This window comes from Dipteris shenzhenensis, chromosome 17, assembly GCF_047967505.1.
Source record: "Dipteris shenzhenensis isolate YYH24624 ecotype China chromosome 17, Dip_SZ_1.0, whole genome shotgun sequence".
Taxonomy (NCBI): Eukaryota; Viridiplantae; Streptophyta; class Polypodiopsida; order Gleicheniales; family Dipteridaceae; genus Dipteris; species Dipteris shenzhenensis.
Window position 1 is genome coordinate 26,256,771 of NC_141612.1, and position 15,892 is coordinate 26,272,662.

Below are 15,892 nucleotides of genomic sequence, written 5' to 3' on the forward strand. Positions count from 1 at the left end.
TTCAAATTAAAAAAAAAATAATAATTTAGATATTTTTAAAGGAGATGAATTCAAAATTATAAAATTTAACATGACACAGATAAGTTACACCAAAAGATAAGGTTCAACAGTTGTAATCTCTCGTAATATTTAGAATGGTGGTAACAAACACCTTGAAAAGTTATAAAATTAAGCAAACTCTCACAATATTTATAATGGTGTTAACAAACACCAAAAGTTACAATAAGCCTCTCATTGGAAGGAGTTAATATTTGCCATTGATATCCTAGATTCAACCCATTCAAGAGCTGAGACCTTATCATCATGATCGATGTAGTTAAAACTACAAAACAGAAGTAAGGAATTATAAATTTTCTCCTGTATAGCACTCTTTCTTGATTTCGTATGGCTAATGCTTCCTGGGGTGGAGATCTCCCATAACAAGCCACACACGAAGTAACCTCACTTAGATAGTTTGTTAGCTCTCTCCTATATGAAAGTAATCTATCTATTTTGCTAGTAGACCTACTTATTTTCCCTCTCTCCTCCTTCTCTAGATCCTTTTGAGCAGCAAATTCCTCCTTTTTATCCCTGGGTTAATGGAGCTTGCTGTTGCTTTCTCTGCTCTCTATTCACCTCCTTCTTTGCAATCCAATTGTTGTTTGCTGGTGCTAATAGATTCCTCCATGGAATTGATGACTTCAAAAAGATCCATGAAGCTTTAAGCTACGAGAATATGGACCACAGGAACAAGAGATAGTGAGGGAGTAAGGCGGGATGGAAGAAGAGTTTGAGAGTAAGGCTATGAGATGAGTGCAAGAATGATATTGGGAGTAAACTCGAGTTCCCGAGTAAGACTGTGGGCAAGATGGAAGGAGTAAGCTTGAGGAGAGGAGGAAGGTAATGAGAGCAAAGTGAAAGAAGTGTTTGGCTCTGTAAGGCTGCGGGCAAGATGAAAGGAGTAATCTTGAGGAGAGGAGGATGATGGTTGTAGAATGCTAGACTGCTAGATTGTGTGAAGTAACAGATGCAAGACTGTAATGCGAGACATGTGAGGACATAGATTTTTAGTACATTGAAATCTATAAAATAAAGTGATGGAACACAAGAATGATACAATTATTAGATTCTCATCATGAGATATTTATTGTATATAATAAGTTAAACTTGTAGATGCAAGACCGTAATGTGAGACATGTGAGACGATAGATTTTGAGTACATTGAAATCTATAAAATAAAGTGATGGAACATAAGAATGATATAATTATTAGATTCTCATCCTGAGATATTTATTGTATATAATACATTAGATTTCGAATGAAGTGAAACCTATTGAATAAATTTAGAGAGGTGAGTTGTTGATTGAGTGAAGTAAAAGATGCAAGACCGTTATGTGAGAGACATACACGAGGATAGATTTTGAATACATTCAAAACTATGAAATAAAGTGATTGAAGACAAGAATTAATATAATTATCACATTCCTATCATGAGATATTTATTATATCATCTAAGATGCTTTTATTTAATCATCAAACATTTAATATGTATCCATGATAAATGTCCCTTATGTATACATGAGTAAATGCCCCTTATGTATTCACATAATTCATAAAATCAACCAAAATAACATTGTGAGCCAAGGAAAACAAAGCACACATTTAATATGTATCCATGATAAATGCCCATTATGTATTCACACATTTAATAAAATCAACCAAAATATATGGACTCTTCCTTCAGGCATAGAATTTGTCTACTTCCAAGCATGGACTCGGTTGTGATGGGTTTAGGTGTAGAATCCAGTGGAGGTTGTGATTCTCTGGGCATATATTGAATCTCTACTTTTGAGTGTGGGGTAGATGGTGATTCCTTGGGCATATACTCCTTGGGAGTCTGTGATGCCCGCAGCATAGAATGAGTCTCTACTTCCACTCATGGACTTTGTTGGGATGCTTTGGGTGTAGACTCCCCAAAATGGTGTGATTCTTTGGCCATAGATTGAGTCTCTACTTCCGCGAGTGGGACTCCCTTCTGATGATTTGGATTCATACTCCTAGGAGGTATGTTGAATCTCTACTTTTGCGGCGCTTGGACTCGATTGTGATGCTTTGGGAGTAGACTCCTTTAAAGGCTATGATGGATTGGGAGTATATTGAGTCTCTACTTCCTCGAGAGTCTTCGATGCAGACTCGGGTTCTTCTAACCTAATCACTTTTTAACCTGTGAATCCTTTTTCTTCTCACCATAATTATTTTTCATTGCTTTTCTACATTGCAAGATTCTCCTACAATGTGGTGCTTGATAGTTGATAGTGTAACAAAAAAGCTATTTTGTAATATAATTTTTTAAATTACTTTCACTCAGTAACTCAAATCTATTTTCTCACCTCTCATTGTTCCATTTAAATGTTACCAACAAGAAGTAGAAGTGTTCCCTGAGTTACAATCACATGTGACAAAATGTGTTCTTGGCAAGTTGCAGTGGAGCAAGAAATCAATCAAAGAGTGCAAGCTACATGGTGCATGAGGGCTATTATGAACTACCTTCTCCCTGTAGCTTATTGGATAAACATTATTCAAATCTTTTCAAATATGTGGAAGTAATCTTGATTGGATTTCGAGGAACTTGAGCATGGATGGATAGAACATTCACGCAATCAAAGGTAGAGGGAAGAATCTTCTTCAACGTGATGGAAGTGGTCATTCTTTAGCAACCACTATTAGGTAGCCTTGATTTGGGGGAACTAGTATTTGGGGCATGGAGAGACATTTCCCATTTGGCCCAAAGTCACGCCTGCACACCTAGGGCCATTAGGCCATTTTTTTTCAAAATTTTTCAAGGGGAATGTCTCTCCATGCTCCAAATATTAGTTCCCAACAAATAAAACAGAAAAAAAGTTACATGGAAAAATATTAGGCAATCTTCAACCCCCCCCCTCCAAAAAACCAATTTGGGGATAGGCAACCTTGATTTGGAAAAATGTTAGGCAATATTGAAACCCCCCGCCCCCCCCTCCAAAAAACCTGTTTGGGGGAACCTGTATTAGGCAACCTTGATTTGGGGAAACCAATATTTGGGGCATGGGAAGACACCCAAAAATTTTGAAAAAAAATGGCCAGATGGCCCCAAGTGCGAGCATGTGCAACTTTGGGCCAGATGGGGACCCGATCTGGCCCAAAGTCATGCCTGCTCACACCAAGGGGCATCTAGCCATTTTTTTTCAACATGTTTTTGGGAGAATGTCTCTCCATGCTGGTCCCCAATAAATAAAAGAGAAAAAATGTTATTTGGAAAAATATTAGGCAATCTTGAACCACTATTAGGCAACCTTGATTTGGGGGAACCACTATTTGGTGCATGGAGAGACATTCCCCCCCAAAAAGTTTGAAACAAAAGGCCAGATGGCCCTAGGTGTGAGAAGGCATAACTTTGGGCCAAACAGCATCTCCATCTGGCCCAATTTCGTGCCTGCTCACACCTAGGGCCATCTGGCCTTTTTTTTGCAATTTTTTTGGGGGAATGTCTCTCCCTGCCCCAAATAGCAGTTCCCAACAAATAAAATAACAAAAAGGTGAATTGGAAAAAAATTAGGCAATCTTGACCCCCTAGTTCTAGCCAAGTCCGCAACCAAATTTTATGCCTACATGCAAGTTTAATTAGGAAAAGAAAGCCTTGTTTGGAGGCCCATATCTGTGGTGCAAGATATGAAAATAATTCATAGTATAACTTTTAATAGTTTGTTGATTCCCTACAACTTTTATCATCATCTCTTTTTGCCCAAACTCACCATCTAAGGGTTCAAATTTGCATTTAGAATTCGGCACACAAATCCAAGCTAAGAAAACACTTTAGAGTGCCTTTTTTACATCTTTGGGCCATTATTTGCCCATCTGAATGGTTGAACCATGTAAATCACAAAGTATCAAAGTTGTAGCTTGGTGTAAAATCTACAACTCTCTCTTACAGACTTTTCTCAAAATCAATCATCTTCTTAGACATATTTACATTTCCAAAGTGCTCACTCTCAATATGTTGATGAAATTGTGAAAACAAATTATGGAAGCAAAAATACAGTGCAATGACCTATGGCCTCACAATGGGTACTCACAAAAAGTACGCATATTATACTCTACAAGGTTGATCTACAAATTCCATTCATGGTTTATTTATGTCCCATGTGCATCCCTTTCACTTTTGCATGCATATGCATATTATACTCCAATATTGATCTATTACATAAATTCAATCATATTTATTTCTTATGTATTATGTCCTTCTCTAGTTATTGTTTAAGTGTTTACAGTAAAGCCAATAAGAACAAATGTCACTCTTAAACTTTTAGAGACAATTTGTCATTACAGATAATTGTTACCTTATACAAGAATCATCGATATTATACATATTTATGCCCCTAATAATATCATTGTACCTCAATTCAATAGCATGAATATGCATGGACATGTTCTATGCCTATGGTACAATTGATCTACAGGTGTTGCTTCTTTTAGATGCTCAAATACTTTTACTTTTGGATGCCAAACATTAGGATATGATATGGATATCATTCATTGGGTCTCGATGGATATGTTAACTTTGAACCTTCAAATTCCACTTCTTTTAATAAAGAAAATTGAACATTTTTTCCCCACCCTTGTCTTGTCTTGTCTTCTTATTGAATTTTTGCATGCTTGATTTCCACATAATTTAAATCTAAAAGTGAGGCATTGTGTTTATTACATCCAAATTTTTGGTACATTTGAAGAAGATCTTTAAAAAATGTTATATAATTGATAAAAATTGTAAAATAAAAATTTTTTAATACATATTCAATTATAATACCCCCTCTAACTTATATTATTCATGAGTCAAAGTTATTAATTAAATTTAAAACTCAATCTAGCTCTAATTATAAGCAATACCTAAGAGTAGAACCTTCCCAAAATGTTATTTGGAGTATTCCATCAAAGCATGTATTACTTGGGGGTTCAAGTTGCCAACTCCCATTCTATGTAAATAATAAATACAAGTGATCATATGTAATTATGTATGATTGCTTTCAAATGTGATGTAATGTCCAGGAAGTAAATATAACTTCCGAATAGCTACATACATATTTCATATACACAGCGTAATACATATTAATTTGTCTCATCCATGCATGAGGTGGTGTATTGTGGCGCCATTGGGATTTATTAAGTAAATAAAGGCTCATATCTAATTGAACCTACATAATTTTTAAAAGTAGTACATTTTCAAAGACCATATACCAGTTGGTTTAAAATCCCAAACACAACACGTACATCTATACCTCATCCATAAGATTCCAAAGACAACCTACTGCCTAATAAAGAAATTCATTCTAAAGGAATCCATGCCCATCAGTTGTTTTCAAGACTTACATCTACACCTCATTGACAAGATCCCACAAACAACCTAGCTACTCTCATCCATGCAAAATCTATTATTCTTAATCATTGATTCATGATGTAATTCAAAGTTGTCCTGGCTAGCTAAATACAACAAATAACCTAAAGTAATACATTCTGAAAGAATTAATATGATAATTTACAGAACAAAATATAGATATCCAATGTGGTATAAAATATTTCTTGGTATATCAATCAGATCATTTTTAGCCAATGTACATGAATGCTTCCATTCAATGAAAGATAGTATTACATCCATGTGCCTTTCCAATAACTTCTTGCTCTTTAACTTTTTGATCTATTAAAGAAAATAACTTCTTAAAGATATTGAAGTAGCGGTGCTTGGCACGTCCCTAAATGATCAATTTTGATGCATCCTGACAATTGCAATAAGTAAATCATTAGTATTTCTTTAAAATCATTAACTTAGTAATAGAAATCAGAATATCTACAAATAACTTCAAATCAAACAAAGCCTAGGAATCAAATCAAATCTTTATTATGCCCACTACATCATGATCCACAGGAATCCATTTGCTTCTCTCTCTCTCTCTCTCTCTCTCTCTCTCTCTCTCTCTCTCTCTCTCTCTCTCTGCACAACATAGTCCTCTTACCCTTGCTCCCATACAATCCCTTTTTGAGCAATCCCAAAATGTAATCCTTCAAAATGTGTCTTACATTTGGTTTAAGGGAAGAGGAGAGCTTCATAAATATGGAAAGAATGGGAGAAAGAAAAGACATAGAGATTGACAGAACGAGGCTAAGAGCAAGAAGAGGTTGTGAGAATGTTGAGAGGAGGATAACGATATTGAGAGGGGGAGGATGAGTGTTTGAGAGGAGGAAGCTAAGAGGAGGCTGAGAGGAGGAAGAGGTTGAGAGGAGGAGGTTGAGGGGAGGGTGAGAGGAGGAGGAGGAGGTTGAGAGGAGGAGGAGGATGCTGAGAGGAGAAAGAGGCTAAGAGGAAGGTTGGGAGAGGAGAAAGAGGATGTTGAGAGGAGAAAGAGGCTAGGAGGAAGGTTGGGAGTCAATGGGGATAGTTTGGGGGGCCTCTTGGGAGGTGTTTGGGGGGTTGGGGACACTTGGAAAATTTTGCTTTTTGGAGGGAAAAAAATTTGCAATTTTGGGGCCCATGGAGTGAGGGAGGAGGGTAGGGGGACCATGAAAAAGTCAAGGGGGGGAGTAAATGCCTCAAGAGGTGGTGGGGGAAAGAGGAGGCAAGTGGGGGACCAAGGGACGTCTCTCCACCAATGAGAGGCCAATATGGAATCCTCTATTCTTCTAATGACTAAGCCTTCCTGTTGGCTAGTTTACTAATCACAAATCTTAAGGAACTAATCCAAGAGGCCCTTTTTGAGTCCAAATTTCCCCTAATGCGAAGGCTTTGTGTGAAGAATTTGTTGAAAGTCTCCTCAAAATGGGTAGGTCCTTCAAACATAATTCCATTGTCACAGCTACATTTGGACAAAACTTGATTGAATGTAAGACTACATTAGAGACCACGGGTTTCTTGCCATCCACTAAAGCCTTGAATATTTACATCGCATAAGATATATTAAGATTCCTATTATTGGTAAAAGTAGTTTCTGACTCCACATCTTGAGCATTCACAGCATAGGCTTTTGTCCCCATATAGATCCGACATCATCTTCTGTGATCGTCGCGTTAAGACTCAAATTGAGATTCTTTATTGACATGAGCTCATCTTGATCTTCCTCAACCTCTTGATTTGACTGTTGTTCCTCTATATTTTCTTTGTCCTCCTCTTTCTCTTGTACTGAAGTTTTTGAGCGGAGAAATGTTGCCTTTGTTTCAAAGTAGCCTTTGGAATTGTGTCCTCTTTATCTTTTACATGTACTTTCTAAATGGAAGAACGTTGTCTTTTTCTGGAAGTAGTCTTTGGAACTATGGCCCTTGCAGTATTAATCTTTTCTATTTTGCATTTTTCTTTTCCTTTGATAGGTTGCACCAACATGGTCGTGGCTCGTCCTTCCTCTTCCTCTATCTTTTGTATTTCTTTAGGCCACAAAGGTTGTGTTGCTTCTTCATTTTTCTATTCAAATGCAGCATCTGCCTCTGTTTCTATCTCAAAGAGTTTGCATGTTGTTATGGATAATTTGACCAAGGTAAAAGGCATAAATATATATATGTGCTTGTATGTGTGGCAATAGTATAATAAAATATGGTGTGCATAGGGCCCAGGGCTGAGGTGGCAAGGCATGACCATGTGCCACCCTTCCACATAAGAGGACCCATATTGTACATAATCCATCATGGTAGTTATATTATAAAATGTTAAGGTGGCATGGTTCCTCCATGTGCCACCCCTCCACCTAGGCAGTCCCATGCCTCCATTTAGTGAGACATGGACCAAGGACCATGGGAAAAGTAAATAGGTGGAGATGGATATTATATTGGTTTATTCCCTCCATGTAGGATAGGTCCATGTGGGGGGGGGTGTGGATAGTCCAAGAATGCAAGTACATAATGGGAAAAGTAGGATGAGGTGGCAAGATTCCTTGTGCCGTCCCACTCTAGACCATGTGACTTCCGTTTTTCCCCCTGTGCACGTGGAACAACTCTTTGTTCATTGATCAATATGCTACTTTGACACGACCCATGACTATGCTATTAAAAGATGGGGTTGATTTCTCTTGGGATGAGGATTGTGATCATGGGTTTGTACAAATCAAGAGTGCTCTGGCTTCAAAACCCATTCTACGCAATCTTGATTGGTCAAAGACTTTCTATATCAATCCTGGGTTTGGTGAGCATACTCTGGCAGGTATTCTTCTCCAGCAAGGGGAGGATCGATTCATGTATCCCGTTCTATTTGCTTCTCGACAATTGCTAATAGAGGAACAATGCTACCTTAACATTTTATAATATAGCTACCATGGATTATGTACAACACACCTTATGGGTCCTCTTACGTGGAAGGGTGCCACATGGTCATGCCGTGCCTCGGGGGGGCCACTCATCATATGTAAGCCTATCACATGAGTTGAATAGAAGGATATTTTTTATCTCTAAAATTTATAGAAATAAATATATATAAGGGACTATTTAAAATAGTTTTGGAAAAAATTTACAGATTTGTACAGAAAAGGGGTACATTTTATCAATGAAAAAATTTACAGATAAGGGATTTTAAATATAGGCCTTGAATGCATGTGATATAGAGGGTTTATACATAGTGACCCCCCTGAGTGCCTTGCCACCTCAACCCTGGGCCCTGTGCACACCATATTTTATTATACTATTGCCACACATATATTTATGCCTTTTACCTTGGTCAAATTTATCCATAACAGTTCCCCCCCCCCAGGTAGGGAATGCACAACATTTCCATGCCTGGGACCATCATGAACAAAGAAGGGCTTGAAATAACACTTGTTGATCACCTTCTTGCCATATGGCTCATGCAGCTCTTGTACTTGTACAGACCCATAGCTACGTTCCTTGATGACTTTTATGGACCGGTCCACAGTGGAAGGAAATTTTTATTAATCTAGTGGTCCAATCTATTATCAAAGCATAGCATAACATCCCCCTCAGCAAAGTTTCTTTCCCATACCTTGCAAATCTTAGCATCCATGCGGGCCTTTTGTCGGTTCTTTTGGATCTCTATTTGATGGAGTGCAAGGCGTCAGGTTTCATCTAGCTTCTCAAGTTGTACCAACCGGGCCTCTACATGTTCATCTTCTATCATCCTTTGTTCTTGTGTTAATCTCAAGGCCGGAATCTCTATCTCTAGTGGTAAAACTGCCTCAGTACCATACATCAACTCAAAAGAAGTGTGACCTGTAAATGTTTTATGGGTGATGTAAGCCCACACACCTTCAGTGACCTTCTGATCCCACTGGCTCCTGTTCCCCGTGGCCATTTTCCCCATGGTTTTACAAAGGAGGCCGTTGGTCCACTCTATTTGTCCCATGGATGCTGGATAATAGATGCTAGAATTGCGATGATCAATACCCATGTGATCCATGAGCAACTCCACTGCTTCATTTAAGAATGGACTCCCATGATCAGATACTATTTCCATGGGTGTCCCAAACCTTGTGCAGATACATTCAAATATGAAATTTGAAAGTGCCTTACCATTTACAGCTGGGAGGGCGATAGCTTTGACCCACTTAGTGACATACTGAGTGGCTATCAGAAGATACTTCTTTTTGCGGATAGTCATGGGCAGGGGCCCAACAAAATCTATTCCCCACTTCTGAAATGGATGGATGGACATCACTGGGTGATGTTGCCCAAGACGCAAATCTTACTAAAGAATTGGCATGGCTCACCAGTTTTGCAATACATAGTGACATGCTTGAACAAGGTTGGCCAGTAGTACCCAACATGTAAAATCTTCTTAGTTGTATAGTCATCGGCATAATGGCCTCCACAAAATCCAAAATGAAAATGCTTCAATACCTTAGGTACTTCATCTGCATCAATGGCCCGTCTTAGTACCCCATCCATGACTTGGTGGTACAAAACTCCATCAAAGAGAGTGTAGCACCTACTATCCACCCCTCCACCTAGGCTTGCATTTAGTGAGACATGGACCAAGGACCATGGGGGAAGTAAAATAGGTGGAGATGGATATTATATTGGATTACTCCCTCCATGTAGGATAGGCCCATGTGGGGGGGGGTGTAGATAGTCCAAGAATGCAAGTTAAATAATGGGAAAAGTAGGATGAGGTGGCAAGATTCCTTGTGCCAACCCTCCACTTGTCCTCCTAGATGATTGAATGTATTTGTTGCACATAATTGAGAGTGCGTAACCGCCTAGCTCACATGGGAGACTTTTCCACACACACCATGCATGTGGGAGGATGCATTTATTGGGAGAGACCCCCTCTCTTGGCTATAAAAGGAGGGGGCTATTCCTTGATGGGACGCTCATTCTTGTAAAGCCACCTAGCTAGTACTTTGATTTCCCCCCCATCCTTCCTTTCCAATAAAGCCTGACTCTCTTCCCTTGATGTCTCCATCTCTACATTCCACCTCCCATCATGTACATGCTCCTCTTCCCCCTCTTCCTTCCCCCTTGTGCCATAGTCCCCCTCTTCATTCCCACCCCTCTTAATCCCTTTTCCCCACCTATGTTAACGATTCTTCCCTCACGTTCCCTTTTCCTCCATGGCCCTCGAGCATTGCCATGCCTAGCGTCTAGCCTCATGCATTGATTTTTTTTCTAGTTAATAGTGCAGACCCTTGATGTGGGGCTCCTTGTCTATGCTGCTTCTGAGCCAAACTAGGAGCTCTCTTATCCTGCTTTTGTCCTCTTTGTATCTGAACCAAACTAGCATCCATCTGATCCTACTTGTGCCCTTCCTACTCTTGACTGAATTCATGGTCTATCTTGAGTGATGATGTCTTAAAGTACTCAACCATAATCTTTTGACGCAACCTACTTCCCTTTGCATTTGTAAATATACTCCATTCATCCGTGAGAGCCTGTAATGGAGTTTGTAATTTTGTAAAGTTTGATGGTGGAGGAGGTGGCATTGTGAACCTATTTAGACCTCTTGATAAGATAAAATCATAGCCCCTAATATTAGGTTGTGAACACTTCACAAAAATATCCAAGTATGGGCTCTTTGGTTCCATCGAAATTCCCACAACCATGCTAGAATTCATATCTTTATTAGAGAAGCTGGCATTACATGGCTACTCATTTTGCTACATATCTTTCCTTGACAACCTAAGATGTAGCTTAGTTTTTCTTTGAATGAGAAACCAAACTTTTCTTCCCGTGTGCATGTCAGTCCACTTCCCTTCAAAGTTATCAGTGGCATACCCTTTCCCATGAAATGTAGGGTGGTGCTAGAGACAAAAGCTCTAATCTCTTGAGAGTGCTCCATAATAATTGAAAACCCTACATGAAAAATAATTCATAAGACTTTAGATACAATGCATCAATAAAATAGCCAATAAGGATTTATTTTTCATACTCATTTTAATAGCTTACCTGCAAGACAAGAGTTATAAATAAAATTATTGTGCCCATCAAATATGCTATGCATGGTCGATCATGCATTATACACCATTTTTCCCCTAGTGTTATACACAACCGTAAAAATACGTGCTCCCAGGTGTGTTATCTGAACAAGTACTTATGGAATGGGTGCTCCACTTTGCATGCAAGAAAGTACCACCTAGGTTGAGGCGTGTGCAAAGTATTGAGTCCATCTGATATGCTTTGTATGGTGGATTCTTGCATAACACACCCTTTTTACTGTGATGCACATCTGTCAAAAAACACGCTCTTAGGTGTGTTGTCTGAACAAGTACTTATCAGATGGATGTGCCAACAAGTACTTATCGAATGGGTGCAGCACATTGCATACAACTCAATACCACCTAGGTTGAGGTGGGTGCAGAGTGCTGTGCCCATCGGATATGTTATGCATGGTCAATCATGCATTATATGTCGTTTTTCCCCTAGTGTTATGCACAACCATAAAAAAACTCGCTCCCAGGTGTGTTCTATGAATAAGTACTTATGGGATGGGTGCATCACTTTGCACGCAAGTAAATACCACCTAGGTTGAGGCATGTGCAAATTATTGTGCCCATCTGATATGCTTTGCATGGTCGATAAAGCATTAAACTCTGTTTTTCCCTCTATGTGATGCACATTCGTAAAAAAACTAGCTCCTAAGTGTGTTATCTGAACAAGTACTTAATGGATGGGCATGCCGCATTGCATGCAACTCAATACCAACTAGGTTGATGTGCATGTAGAGTGTTTTGCCCATTGGATATGGTATGCATGGTCAATCACGCACTATACACCATTTTCCCCCTAGTGTTATGCACAACAGTAAAAATACGTGCTCCAAGGTGTGTTATCTAGAACAAGTACTTATGGGATGAGTGCTACACTTTGCATGCAAGTAAATATCACCTAGGTTGAGGCGCATACATAGTATTAAGTCCAGCCGATATGCTTTGCATGGTTGATTCTCACATTAAACATTGATTTTACCTCATTGTGATGCACATCCGTTAAAAAACATGCTCCTAGGTGTGTTATCCGAACAAGTACTTATCAAATGGGCATGCCATTTTGCACGCAAGTCAAAACCATCTAGATTGAGATGCGCGCAAATTATTGTATCTAGCAGATATGATTTGCATGCTCGATCACTCATTATACACTGTTTTCCTCCTAGTGTTATGCACCACCATCAAAAAGCACACTCCTAGGTGTGTTATCCAAACAAGTACTTATGGGAGAGGCATGCAACTTTGCATGTAGATAATTACCACTTGAATAGAGGTCTTTTCAAAGTATTCAGCCCATCAGATATGATCTCCATGGTTGATGAAGCATTAAACTCTGCTTTTGCCTTAATGTCACACACAAGCATTAAATAACACTGTCCTAGGTGTGTTATTCCAACAAGTACTTATCAGATTTATGCACCACATTGCATGGATGGGCACAACACTTTGCACCTGCCTCAATCTAGGTGGTATTTATGTGCATGAAAAGTGGTGCACCCATCCCATAAATACTTGTTCAAATAACACACCTGGGAGCGCGTTTTTTGACAGTGGTGCATAACACTAGGGGAAAAATGGTGTGTAATGCATGATTGACCATGGATAGCATATCTGATGGGCATAATACTTTGCACGCATGTCAACCTAGGTCGTAATGAGTTGCATGCCTTTTGGCATGCCCATCCGATAAGTACTTGTTCAGATAACACACTTAGGAGTGTGTTTTTTACTGAATGAGCATCACACTATTGTTTTTACCTCACTGTGATGCACATTTATAAAAAAACATGCTCAAGCTAAGTGTGTTATCCGAACAAGTACTTATCAGATGGACACACTACATTGCATGTGACTCAATATGACCTAGGTTGAGGTTTTTGCAGAGTATTATGCCTATCAGATATGCTATGCATTGTCGATCACACATTATACGTTGTTTTTTTCCTAGTGTTATGCAAAATGAATATGAAACTTTTGCACATTACTAAACTGTTTCAATGTATATATAGAAAAGAATATGGGTCCAAATAACGAGGGCAAAACCCAGCAAAGTCGCATGGTTATGTTATGCTCCTAAGTGCCACGAAGTGGAGATGTATTATCTTCCACAAAGAGTACACATGTTCAGGTACTACGCTGCATAAACACTTCCTACACAATCCTCAAAGAGAGATTAGGGAGTGGAGACGGCCGGACATGGAAAGGAGTGGTAGCCATTTTGAGAGGTGAACATCTACAAGTGCAGTCACAATTGTGGATGATATAGGCACACGCCACCAATACTTATTTCTAATTGAAGAAAGAAGCGTTTGTCTTAGATCCCCATGTGAGTAGTCAATGACTATGGAAAGTTGCTCACAAAGTGCAATTGTGCATAATAGTGGGTACAGGGTCCTTGGCACAGGTGGCAAGTTGCTTGAATGTGCACATGGAAAGAGGGCAATGTAATAATGTGCCCCATTCACCTTGGGCTAGATCAATGTTTACATCCGGCCCACTAGCCATCTTGGACAAACGGGCTAAGGCACTAGCTGTTGCCTTTCCTACAACCCCTTTCTCATTTATGTTTTTTCTTTGAGTTGAAACTTGCGATCCATTCCATTCAGTTAGCCAGCTCGTCCAAGCTTCTCCTCTCCATTCACATGCAAGGCGACATTCTTTTCCATCACAAATATTTTTCATTGACCTATTGGTCCTCCAATACTCAAGGGAATTATTGTTCAACTATCAATTTCACATCTGACCTTAACATTCAGCCATGTGCTTGCTAGTTCATGTAGAGATGGTCATAAATTTGGGTTTTCATGATTTGATATTGTAAACATTTTGATGTCACAATGGCATGAATTTCTTCATCACTCAACCCTACCAAGTGTAGAATTGTTAACTGTAGAACAAGCATCTAAACCTCAGCCTTCAACTGGGGTGCCTGATTCTCCTTGGTTGCCATGAAGGATGGCTGTGTATTGATTTAATGCATGTAATAATGATTTTCAAAGTGCTAAAACTACTTTAAGATAAAGAAACATAAGAATTACACATGCAATGAAATGCAAATTAAGCCTCTCAAAAAAGATATGCAACACAATTGACTATCATGATGCAAAGTAACTTTCATAGAAGTTCTGCACCATAAAATAACAAAATACTAAATACCGTTTGCTTTCTAAAACAATGGAGGATTATGTCAAGTAATACGCAGCCCACTATACAATTCACTATCATGATGCATATTGTTTGTTTAGACAAATTAGAAATCTTCGTAAAGTCACTATCTAGTACAACCTATCAAGTAGTAGAGGCTAGAATAAGAAACATGTAATAGCATCACATAACCAAGAGGATCTAGATTAGCTTTGCCAATCACACATTTGGTTGGGAAAGGTTATTGTTGGGATGAACTCACCAGAAAAAACGGGCCATCATCTAAAGAAAACTCGGCTCTATTTACACCTATATATAGAAATAATACATAACTCAATATGGTATATAAGCAGATCAAAGAAGAGGGAATTGATTGCCAAATGTGAGCCATCACCCAGCTTTGATCTTTATTATCACAAGAGAACACATGAGTTGAGGCGAGACGATTTTGACTAGTGAAAGCGGGTCATCTACTACCCTGATTGATACACAAGCATGCATCCGTGGCAAGCCACAAGTTGCAATTACTTTCAAAAAGATGATGTGAAGTTACAAAGATTTTGGATAGTGAAAGAAATGGTGCTTCTATTTCGAAAAGATGATCAGAAGTTACAAAGATTTTGGATAGTGAAAGGCCATTATCATCATTTCTAGACCTACCAGACTCGCCACCGCAGCCTGCCTTCGTAGAAAAGGGATTGCTTAGTGTCATTGATAAAATGTTTTGAGAGGTTGTTTCCTCTAGAATTGATGCACGGCAGAATACTGTCCCGCTTTCATTTCAAGATGAAATACAATACCTTCGTACACACTTCTCGAATTCAAAAATCCACATCTTTCCTTGTTTGACTTGCCATACGCATTGATAATCCGCTGAACCTTTTGAGACGTAGTTGTATTTCCTGTGACACTCGTAAACTCTTCATCATTGATGTCTGCCTGTGAGACAATAATGTAAGATTTGTCGATTCGCAATGCTCACCTAGCGAGCACTCAATCATTCTCGCAGGTTTCATTTCAGAGAACCCAGAAAGGGGTACTTAGATGATGAATTTCCTAATCAACACACTCCCAAAAATCTCGCAACTATTGCTAAACATGGGTGTGCATTCGATAGACATAGCTAGACGAAGAAGCAAACGATGAAGGAATAAGGATGAGTTACAATAATGCAAGATGAATATGAATGGACATCGCTGCATGCGCATGTTAACTACCAATTTTGAAACGTTTTTCCAAAAAAATCATCCAAAGGCTCACAATGATCCATTGTAATCTAACGATGCACAATTCTCCAATTGTCCTCCCCCAAACCTCTCCTTAAG